Here is a 12,362-nt window from a genome sequence, read left to right as displayed (position 1 = left end):
GCATCCCATAGTTATTACACAACCAAAGAAGTGATACTGCACCTTATCTGAATGAGGTGCAGTATCAGAAAAGTACAGAAAACAGAAAAGTACATGGTAACATTTTGTATGAAGGTCTGTCTGAGGTACTACCTCCAATGGAAAAAAAATCTTAGCAAACTCAGAGCACCTGAGTTCTTTGGTTTTATACTTTCTTAACAATTAATTTCCTTTTGCCAGGTATGGGAGATAAGACAGGGAGTACCATGGAACTGATAAAGCAGCCTGATATCTTGGGCCTGATTGAGCAGACACAATGGGAGAGACAGACACATAACTGATCCCTGGTGTGGAAGTGACCAAGAGACCTGTTGTGAAACTTGGAATGCTTACCAAGTAACTGCTGTCATAATGTATGTATAACCAATGGGAAATTGTTACTAAAAATAGAATCCTATATATAAGTGTCATACAAGTAAACCCTATATAAACCCTTTGTAATCTCAAGAAAATGGCTTCTGTTCCATCCCCGTCCCTCCATCACCAACAGATAGGCACAAAACATCCCTTGGCACTGATGCTGGAGTAGATCTGCCAGAAAAGATGAAGATCTCAGAGGGAGCTGTGGAAAAAAGTGTTGAAGGAAAACCACAGTGGAACCCAACACCTGTAGGGGCTAGGCTGTACTCAAGTGTTACATCTCAGCCATCAGAAGACAAAGAGGCACACAGGCAGATTTGCTCTGCACTAATTCCACAGTTTTCTTCTGAGGGTAGTACATTTGTTCTTATGGATGTAGCTCAGGAATCTTCTATGGAAAATGGTTCTCTGTATGGCTGCTGGTTGCTGGCCTTGTATCCTATATGAAGGATTTTGCTTCTTATAGCCAAAAGATGTGATCTTCAAAACACCTACTAAAGGCAAATGCTGCACAACATATGTGTTAAAAAGCAATTAAATCAGCTGCTCTTCCTTCCCTCTTCATTACCACTGCCATTTTTTCCTTGATAGGACATAGCTATTGCAACACTATTTTTATCCAAACATAAGATTTTAAGGAATTACTTACACCAATTCCTCCAAAATAGCAAAACTGTGGCCTTAACTATACAATGCAATGATCCAAAAGCTCTTTCTCTATGAAGTCTAGGAATGTTTCAGAAGCTACTCTTTTACCTTGATTCAAAACTAATCTTTTTTGTTGCTTCAAACATGCTGCTGAATTGGTATAAGAGGAGCACAGTTTCCAGCAGAGAAAGAACAGATAATGCCAGGTGCTCCCAGCTGGGTAATGGATTAATCATACCTGTTAATAGAAAAAGATAGAGAATATGTGTTTTCTTTTGTTTGTAACTAAGATAAAGAGATATGCACAGTCTCTAAACTTAAATGCAAGTAATATTTTTAGCACACGAAAGTGTGGCAACATTGAGAAATACCTGGAAATACAGGTTGTAAAACAAAAATCAAATTATGTCTGCAAAGTATTCAAAGCCCCCATAATATATGCTAACTTTCTTTCAGAGAATTTGTATGCAAACAAAATTTTCTGAAAATATTAATATTAGATTTATTTATTTATTGTTAGGGATAGCATTCCAGAAAACCACTAGACTAGGGAAAAGGGGAATGGTCAAACTTCCTTTACCTTTAGATGTTAAAGGAAAAGTTTAATTGAAAAATTCTTGTGAAAAATGTATGTGAATATCTTAAAATGTGGATATGTTGGTTTAAAACAGATCAAGTATTCATAGTAAGCATTAAAAACAAAAAAAAAAGGGAAATGTCTTCATGGGGATTCTGATCTGTGTTAAGGAAAGAAGTTGAAGATTTGGTTAGTTTTATTTGGACTTTTGGAAGAGTTTATTTTATTAAAATTATTGTTTTGAACATTTACACCAAAATGTAAATTTGGGTAATTAAATTGTTCAGTTGCAGACCTTCAGTGTGAATGCACCTGCATTTTGAGATAACCAATATGGCCACTGTCAAGCTCAGGAAAATTTTCAAAGTTAATATATTTCAGGGCAAAGCAGGAAAGAATTTGTATTTCCTGGCTCTAAGGACCATTTTAGAATAGAGTTGCGTCACCACAACCAGTACTCAAATATACATAAAACTCTTCAGAGCCCAACATAGATTATTTTCAGTGGACCAAAAGAAAAAAATTCTGCCTATACTTCTCATCATTGCATTATGTGAAAAATAACATACATGTGAAGATTTTTACTTGTTTTTTTTTTTTTAGATTTGGTTTTTTAGATTAGTTGGGTTTTTTTTTTCAGAAATTTCCCCACAGTCACCAAAAAATAATGGATTTGACAGGATCAAAACATTCTGAAGGGATAAGCCAATTCAGTTGCAACCCTTGAGGAAAATCTACTCATTTGTGGTCTCTCTGCCCACTGCCCATCTCCTGGGTGCTTGGCTGCTTAAGTCCTTTTTCCAGCCAGCTCCTGGCTGCCTAATCTCTGGAGCTCTGTGGGGTTTTTATAAGCAGTCTGGTTGGCAGAGTTCTCAGCCACCATCCAAGCTCACAAAGGAGCTCATAAGGTTTAGCAATTCCCTGGGCAGCTGAAAATCAAGATAATACAAGAAAAAGAACTCTCTGAGCTACTGCCCTACTCTGCAGCCAACTGGCTCCACATGCCACAGGCAGCACCAAACATCCTACCTCAGCAGCTTCCCAAGCTCCCCGAGCTGCGTGGATAGCGAGTTCCTCGATAACTCCTCTGTCCAGACATTCCCAGTAGGTTCCTTTCTCAGCCCTTCATCTTACTGGCAATACTGCTTCACAGAGGCTCTTTCACAAGATGGACAAGAAATTGAACAATTCATTTTAATTTTCCCTTTTTTGTCCTCTATAAATTATGCTTCATACTAATTGTTGTGCTCATGAAATTTTGTCCTTCTGTTGGGTTTGGTCTTAAACTGAAAAAAAAAAAAAAAGGGTTTTGCAAGGGCCTGCCAGTCCTCTGGCCAACTGGAGGTTACTTTTGATCTTGGCAATTGTGAAATTTCACTGTTTCTCTCATTTTCACTTTGCAATTCTCAAAGGTTTGGTAACATTCCAAAATATACTTACCTCGTTTTCTTGTCCAAAGAATAAGAATGCTGCTGAAACATTGTCATTATCAAAAATGAAAGGGGATGTTGGAGCAAGAACACAAATATAGTTCAGATAATTAACACACCTTCTACTGAGGTTTGCTCACCACATTCTGCTTCATTTCACAGTTGAAGTGAACTTGAGGAATGTAAGTTTAAAGCTCATAAATTTTCACTCCATCTACAGTTTCAAAATCTTGATTGTCACATTGGTCATCAATTTTGTATCTTATTGATTCACCCTCTGGAATCATTCATCCTTAATAGCTGGATTTTCTTTGGGGAGTTTTCGTTTCTTGCCATATTGGATAACAACCAGAGGGTTCAAGCTTGCAGTGGAACTCCAAGACCACCCATAATGTTCAGGAGAGGTTGGTATCTTATCTCACCTCTGCTTATAGGCAATATGCAAAGTTCAACCTGCCTCACCTGAAAAGCTGAGAACCAAGAATAACAAATATGAGAGGTAAAAGAACGTGAGTAAAAAATCCTAGCATTGATTGTAGAAATGACAATTTCTGTGTAATACCAACATGAAACTAGACATGTGAACTACATATATGCTTATGCACATATTGATTACTTATTGCCTCACCCACCCTGCTTTTTTTTTTTGTAATAATATGCAAACTCTCTACTCTTGGGCAAACTGAGCATCAGTCTACTGTACCTTTAATAGCTCTTTTAATGGAGCAAAAATCTCACCTGAAGTAAATAATGTTTATCAAGAAAAAAAAGAAAAAACAGAAATTTAATATTTTGTGAAAACTTGTTAGTAAAACAAACGAACAAAAAACACCTACACAGCAGCTTTCATTTACGACCATTCACTTCTCCCTTTAAAAAAATAATCACCTTTTTCTGCCCTGTGTTCCTACTCTTTAAAAGTGAACTAGTCCTGAAGATCACATGAAAAGGGAAAGCTCCATTAAATTAGTTTACAGATTAAATATTAATGTGTGCCAGCACTCATGCCACGTGTTAAGCTGGCCATGCTTTGAGCAGGAGCTTGGGCCAGGTGACCTCCAGAAGTCACTCTGACCTCCCCTGCAGTCCAGGGCAGTGCAGCACAGACACACCTATCACTGCCAAGGCAGCCTGGCAGGTAGCTGTGAAATGGGGCCACTTCAGGAGCAGGGCTCTGCTCATCCCCTGCTGGTAAGGACATTACTTGCCAAGCTCCTGCTCACTTTCTGACAGAAACTGCTGTCATTATCCTAGCAGTAAGAACTGGATTCGTATTTCACCTCAGTCACCCCATTTCAGTGTTTTAATCCCATCCTCTGTGAAAAGGGAACTGTGTCCATATGCAAGGTGTGGCCAGGAGTGGGCACAACCTGTCCCATATTGCCTCTTCTGCCCAGTATAGGCAAGCTCTGCTGGAAAAACAGGGCAGGCAGGAGAAACAGCTTTTGAAATTGCTGTAGCCAAATCTATTACAGCGTTTTCACAGGTTTTGAATGCAGATAGGAAGGGTAGTTTCTAGCCTGCAGTCCCACAGCTGCCTGCATATTTTTCAGGGTCATCAGCTTCTGTGTGTGCAATTCCTACTTCTAATAAATTCAGTTATTTCACATGACATTTGCAAAGAGTTCAGCTCTGAGATACACATCTGCCAATAATAGCAGCCACCTGCCACTTCTCTACCAGCTAGTTTGATTTCTCCCCCTCTGGATTTTTAATGATTCAGTAATGCACCATAAAACCAATCTTTTAATTACAAATAATTTTAAAGAATAAAGTCTCTCTTCTTTCATGGGTATAAGCATGGGATTTCATATACAAAGCAGTTCAACCAGATATTTTTTCATCTTTTCATTGACAATCTCTCTCTTATAGTACATAATTCCATTTACTTCAAAGGCACATAGAAAAGGGGGGGATTATGCTAGTGACCTATAGTTAATAGTAAAGTACAGGAAGGAGAATGTTTTGCCAAACAAAAATTAACTTTCTTTTTATGAGCTCTGCTGAAGGCTATTTGTGACCATCCTCAGAAGACGAGAACCTAATTTCCAAGCTTTAAAATATTCAGTATAAAATTCAATTAGTTATATTAGCAAAATTTCAACCCTACATCTGCTAAAATTGCTGAAAACCCCTTATTTTAGGAAACAGTTTTAATTAAAGCCAAAGACTATGTTGAAGATTTTCAGACTTTATTCTGATTTTTATCACACAATTGCAATGATAAGGTTGATAAGTCTGATTATTTCTTTGTGCCTTAGTTTCTCCCACATGGAAAATTAGATCATTACCTAATTCACAGGGATGTTGAGAACCTTAATTTTTACAGTCTATAAAACACTTTTTGATCTTCACCTCAAAACAAAAGTTTACTTTTTGCCTGTGTCTTCTTTTACATATAGGAAATCAGATAAATACTGAGTGTTTCTGCTTTGTGAAGGCCAGACTAAAAAAGGTCACTTGTTTTGCATGTCTGCAACTTTTTCTCTGCCCTTTCAGCAGCCAAGAAAACTGATATGAGCAGAATTAGTTGTTAGTTTCAAAAAGCACTTACATATCTACTCAAGATACTGTTTTACTCTCTACATGTTTTACAGTACATGCTACTGAAAAACATGAGAGGCATGTAATAGGTGACAAAGAATTGCAGAATTTAAGTTTTAAAAATCATATTTCCTTCAAACATGTAAGGCTGACAAATAATTATGTTTTTATTGCAGAACCATATTATAAAAATACATACCACAATCACAATTTTTGCTAGTAAGGGTGATTCCCAGACACCCACTTGACCAGATGGGAAGGACTGTTTTAGAACAACAGGGCAAAGGGGATCTCAATCCATTGCCTGCATAGTTTAGACTTTAGGATAGCCCAGGTTTATTCTAGGAAAGGTTTTTGTGCTGGTTCAGGACATTGTCTGCATCAGAGATGCAAGCAATAGATTTAGGGAAATGCTTTGATATTTTTTCAGTCAGAGGCTTAGTAATCTACTTGCAATGTTTTTATCATCAGTGTTTTGGAGAACATAAACTAACGTGATGAGCACAGGGCAATCCATGTGGAGACTGGGAAGCCCATGGAAGCCTTCTAAGAAAAACATACTCTGTATTAACTGTGACTTCTTTTGGCTGAGTCTGACAGTTGATGCCATCCATCACTTGCCTCCTAGCAGGAGGACATATGGCAGTGTGGGAAAAGGAGCAGGGCAGTGGCAGAGGAAGAAGAAGTGATAGGATCATCCAGTCTTGGAACAGGGAAGCAACTGAACAGAGCAGGAAGAGAGATGAGTTACAGTAGAGGTCTGTGGATTTGGGGGAAGCACCCACAGTATGGAAAGGACCCACTTTTCATGAGTTCTTCCCATACAAATACTAAAAACTATCGGATAAAGCTAGTTGGAATCATCCTCAGCAAAAGTAAATGTTGTGAAGCTCTACTTGAAACATTTACAAGAGTTCTTTTACATTACTTTAGAAAAGAAATATTTAATTTGAACAAATTCCAATAGAACTACCCTTATATTTCTACTGGAATGCAATTTAGCCTCTCAAAAATATTCCTTAGAAACCTTTAAATAATAATTACTTTATGCCTGTTGCCACTCTAGTATCTGCTAGAGACTGTCTGTTGGGAGATCAAAGTCTAGAAATATTATGGAGATCCCAAAGCAAAGCTGTACCTCTGAGAAGCAAACAATCCCTGGACTTATACTTGACTCCAAAATGCCAAAACTTAACTGTTTATATTTCCTTATTTTGGAGCTATACTGTAGGTGTGGGGGTGTAATTCTTTTAGCAGTGTAAAGCCATATGACTATTTATATCTCAGCATTGCAGAAGTTAGCCTAACATGCTTACAGCAGGATTCCATGTGGGCCACATTCTCCTGGCTGCCTTTGGCCTGTGTTGCACCACACCAGGAGCACAGCACAACATCAGCCACAGGAGCTCAGCCTCTAGTTGCTTGATTTGCCCTGGGTGCTAAGCTCCCAAAGGAGCCTGAGCTCCAAATGAGAACTGCAAGGGGTTGAGATAGGAAACTCAGCAAATTCCTCACAGCTACTGGAAGTCAACACAATTGTGCATCCTTGATGCTAGGCAGGCACAGGTAGGCAGCCAGATCAGCATGCAGCTGACTGGGAAGGCACAAAATCCTTTTTTGCACAGTTCTGTTTTGCACTCATCAAGTATAGTCACACTAAACTCTGCCAGTAAAAGAAGCCATAGCATCATGGCACTGGACACATGGGCCCTGAAGGAATCAGTTCAGCTTATCTTGTCTTTAAAATAAGGCAAGAAGAATTTTTTGCAAATAATGGGGCAATATATTCATGAAGAACACAGAAATATGATAGTAATAATAACAATAATACAAAGATAGCACGGATTCACTATAAAATCTGTTTTAGAGCTTAAGTGTCCCTTTTGTTAGATTTTTTCTGGTATCTTAATCAAATCCTGTTGGCTTCACAATTAACTTATTTTTTCATGCCACATCGTCAGCAGACATTGTAAATAATCAGTTATCATCATTATAAAGACTCTTCATCATCACACACTTGCATCATACACTTCCTTAAGTCTTCTCTAGATCAAATGGAGCTTATTTCACAGGTCATAGTTTTATTGTTCATCAGTTTTATTGTTTCACCTCTGGATTCCCTACACTTTGTCTGTATCCACTGCTCGCAAGTGAGGCCATTCTTCCAGCTGAGATCCCAATTATACAATGAAAAATAAGTTTACTCCCTTCCATGTCCTTTATGGGTAAAACCCAGACTGAAATATCTTGATAAACAAAAGAATCTTTCAATCTTTTGCAATTTAGCACTGACATTAATGCTAAACCTCCATGTCCCTTTCTTCTTTCACATATTCTGGGATGTCTTGTCACTTTTTCTTATGTACAATACTTTTCTCTTTCTGTTATTGCATTTCATTCGTTGATACCTGGCAATTTTTCAGCCAGTAAAAATCAACTTTAAACATTATAATGTCTCCCACAGTTCTTGAAGTTCTCCTTACTCTTTCATTATGTCATTGAAAACAGCAACATGAATACTGAGTAGAATTGTGTTTGGGATAAACCTCAGAGAACTCTAACTTCAAATGTCCTCTCATTTTTACCCCAAAGCACTGATAGTGTTTCTTAGCAGGACTTTTTTAAGCAGTGCACTCACTTTGTAGCAATGAATCAAAGCTATACCCCATTTGACATGCATGCATCAAGAATACAACATCTTACTGTTTTTCTACATCTACCAGATCAGCAAAGAAGCCAAACAGATAAAGGAGAATTTGATGTGATTTGTTCTTGACAGATCCACAATTATTATTTCCACCACTTTATGATCCACTTGGTGCTTTCACTTATGTTTTAGACTTTTGCTCTGGTAACCCAGTTTATTTGCCTGATGAGTTACTTTGTATTTTTTTTTCTTTAAATAAAGGAGGAGGCTTCTCTAGGGCTGTCAGACCTTTTGGTCCTCCACAAGCATCTGAAGACAATCACAAATAGTTAAGCAATTGCTTTGGCAACCTTCAACCAGATTTCACCTGACCCTGCTGACTGGAACATTTCTAATTCATCCAAATATTTTTTAACCTGCCCTTTCTCTCTTCTGACCTGTGATTCTCTTCCCCTGTTAAAATTAATTGCATCAAAGATCTGATTGCAATTAACCTTGGGAGAGTGAATCTTTCATCCTTTCCTATGTCATCACAGCATACAAAACTTATTCCGTCAAATTAAAAAGAAATATATTGTCCATATAATACCAGCACCTCAGCAAAGCATTCTCATTATGCAAAGCCAGACATTTGTCCTCTCAGTAGTTACAGGACAGTTGAGCACCCCAGTGATGCTGCTGGATTTGCAGGCCTGGCCCCCTCTCTGCTGATCAGCACTGACAGGACCACAGTGTGTCTCACACTCCTCCACAATGGCATTTTACACCAACACAGAGGCAGAAATACCACACAGTGTATGGTGTAGGAGATTCCAATACTGTTCCCCAGATCAGAAACAATTCTTTAACTTTACATTTACAAGCAGGAAATCAGTAATCTTTTTAAAATATTCAATACAGCAAGTTCCCATCTGGGTTATGGAGCACACACACCATCCTTCTCTGTTGAGTTTTTGCTACTGAAACGAGTCAAGTGAGAACATCTGGGCATGGAAGTCACTGAAATGGTCTCTGCCCTGTCTGTGCCTATGGTTTCTTCTTTCTGCTGTCCATTGTCTCTCCTGGAGGTGCTATTAATTGCTTTGCAGCACAGACAAGGAAAGGCAAACACCACAGTTTGCGGGGAAGAAAGAAACAATGCGAGGCAACCACTATTCTCTCTCTCTCTCTCTCTCATGCGAGAAAGAGAAGTAAGAACACATTCAGCTTGCCTCTCACACAGTGATCATAATTGCCATTTTGAGAGAGAAAGAAAGAAAGGAAGAAAGGAGAGTTATTTTCTGCAGGCAGAGCATTGATTTTTTTCCCGAGTGTGACTCATGAGTCTGTACCACACTGGGCTGTGTGATAGAAGAGGCATCCGGATCCACTGTGTGACAAAAAGTCACCTGTCACAGGTCATGCTCTTCTAGTGGATGTCACACCTCCTTCAAAACCTTTTACAACCTCTCCTCATAACCTTACATGACAAGCACCACTGGTCAGCAAAAGAAACATTTGAATGGCAGCTCCACATAACGGGGATTTTGTGATGGAGGCTGCTGAGATTTGATGGGTAGGACTCATCTGGTCAGTCAGAAAAGTCTGCATTTTAGCTTGTCACCTTGACCTCACCTCAGGGCAAATGAAAAAAATGAGGAATCAGAACAAGGAACATTCCTATCCCAATTTAGACATCTAAAATAAGACAGATGAATCATATCCTGAATGCACTTATTTCTCCCCATAGACCAGAGAGACAGTGTGACTAGCTCAAATGAATATCGACAGTGCTGATGTTTAAAACTGCAGGAGACAACTCCCAGCCACCAGACCTCAGCCAAGGGTTCTGGCAAACCCAGAAGGCTGAACTGATCATCATGATGGACTCAGCTCAGCTGCCTCATACAGAGGTGTCTAGTGCCCTGGGCACCCTAGGACATCCAAGACACTCAGCAAATCTATCCACCAGCCTCTCCCCAAGGGATGCAAAGTTTGACCTTGGTTAAGCAAACTACCAGGTCAGACTGCCCACTGCAGTGCTGCTCCCAGTACAGTAAACCCTACACACTGTCACAGCAGGTGAGCATCCTCCATCACAAGATTGGTAATGAAGCAGGGATAGAGATCATGCAGAGCAACCTGTAAGAATGAGCCAAAAAATAGTACCTAGTTTGCAGACACTTAAAAAAAAAAGAACACTTCAGGGCAATTAGAGGTAAAACAGACTCTCCAAAGCCCTTAACAGTAAGGAGCAGCCCAGTTAATTATGCTCCATGATTGTTTCCCTTTAATCCTTTTTAACATGTAATACTACTTTCTTATTTTCAAGACTAATTTCACACATAATACCTTCGTTAATATTGATTTCCACTGTGGGATTTTTTGATTTCTTCTCATTTTAACTGCATACCTAGCAATAAACCTAGTCTGCATAATCATTATCATACTCCTTAAGACCTTTAAAAATTTCATCACAGGTTTAAATATTCCCCTCTGTAATCTTATGACAAATGATTTTTCCCTGCCTGCTCACTACTAAAAATGGATTTCTGTGAATGCACTTATATGTAGTCTACAGTCATACATTACTTTTTTAAACAGCAGAAAAGGCCTTTTTTATTTCCTATATCCCATCTCCACATGAAAAAGTAAAGAGTAAGGGAAGCAAAATACAGCCAGTGGGAAAAGGCATTATACATTGTGTACATGCAAAAATAAAGTTTGCAGAACCCATGCAGAAAAAGTGGGATGCACAAGACTGTACTGGCCAGCTCTGTCTTTCCCTTTCTTGCTCCCAGGAGAGCCAGGACAATACTGACTGGTTTTGAAAATTCTTTGTTTATCCCTGGTTAGTGATCTCAACAATGGAGGGAAAAGGCATAGGATCAGTGGGATTAAATAAAAATACGATCAAATATCATTTACACTCAAATCACAGCAAAGCTGACTCAAAATGACATGGATGGAAAATGTTCTCTTATAGGGTGAGAGGTGATCTAATGGTCCCTTTTCCCTGCAGCCAGCATAACATCAACTGGACATCACAGAGCAGGTGAGTTGTTTGGTGGGCATCCAGCAGAAAGGCTGGTTTGCTATAATATCCATCAATATTTGTTCAAGTCTTCAGTGCCTAGAAAGGACAGTTTCTCATCAAATCTTTTCCTGTGGTTAGGATTTTGTATATTCTGTTTCCAAGATGGCTCTCTGGTTAACAACAGGTGAGTTCCCACTGCAGCCATCACCTGTAGAGGAAAATCTTTGTTTACTACCCATTCACATTTTTACATAAAGTGTTTAAAAACTGCAAACCCCAGAGACTTTATGTTACACCTGGCAGACAATGGCTAAAAGGTTCAAAAGCAGTTTTAAGGAAATATACCATAAAATCACATTTGCTCTGTTCCTCAAACAGCAGGCTCACCCAGCTGATCAAAGGAGCAGCCAGCACCTGAGGCAGGCACTTCTTGATAATGATCTACAAGTGGCACTAAACCCAGAGATTTGGGCCTGTGCAAAACTGGCCCACAAAGCCTCAGACCAGGTGTCTCAGGTGTCAGCTGACAGGGGACATGTCACACTACAGCCTGGGGGCAGCAAACTCAGGCCCTGCTTTACCTGAGCTTAAAGGTCAGTGGCCACTGACTTTTCATCTGCTAGAAACCAGCCCACGTGGGTTTAACTTAAACCATAAAGCAGATTTGTCTCATGGGTTACATTTGTGGAAATTCTATTTATTATAAAGCAAAAAATGTCTAGACTGAAAGGAAATTTGCCTTTGTTAACAATTTAAAACATTTTCAAAGAATCCTTTTTAAGTTGCTTATGATTTGAAACAACTGCACAGGCAAATCAATTCCCAAGAAACTACAGTATGGAACATATCATCAACACACACAATTAACTTCCCTTTGGGTCTGACCAGATGCAAAAGGAAGGTAAGCTTTGAGAAGGAAAGTAGGGGCACTGTGTAAACCAGGACAGTAGTCTCAAAGAACTTTTTTTAAGAGACATATAACCACTGAGTGTTAAGCATGAGGTCAATGCATCAGCTGTAATGCATTTATACTTTTGCAATGCAAGTTTAAGGAAAACAGGATTTTATCGTCCATTTTCAGAAGCTGTAGACAAAAATCGG

This window comes from Haemorhous mexicanus, chromosome 3, assembly GCF_027477595.1.
Source record: "Haemorhous mexicanus isolate bHaeMex1 chromosome 3, bHaeMex1.pri, whole genome shotgun sequence".
Taxonomy (NCBI): domain Eukaryota; kingdom Metazoa; phylum Chordata; class Aves; order Passeriformes; family Fringillidae; genus Haemorhous; species Haemorhous mexicanus.
Note: the sequence above shows the minus strand (reverse complement) of the source record.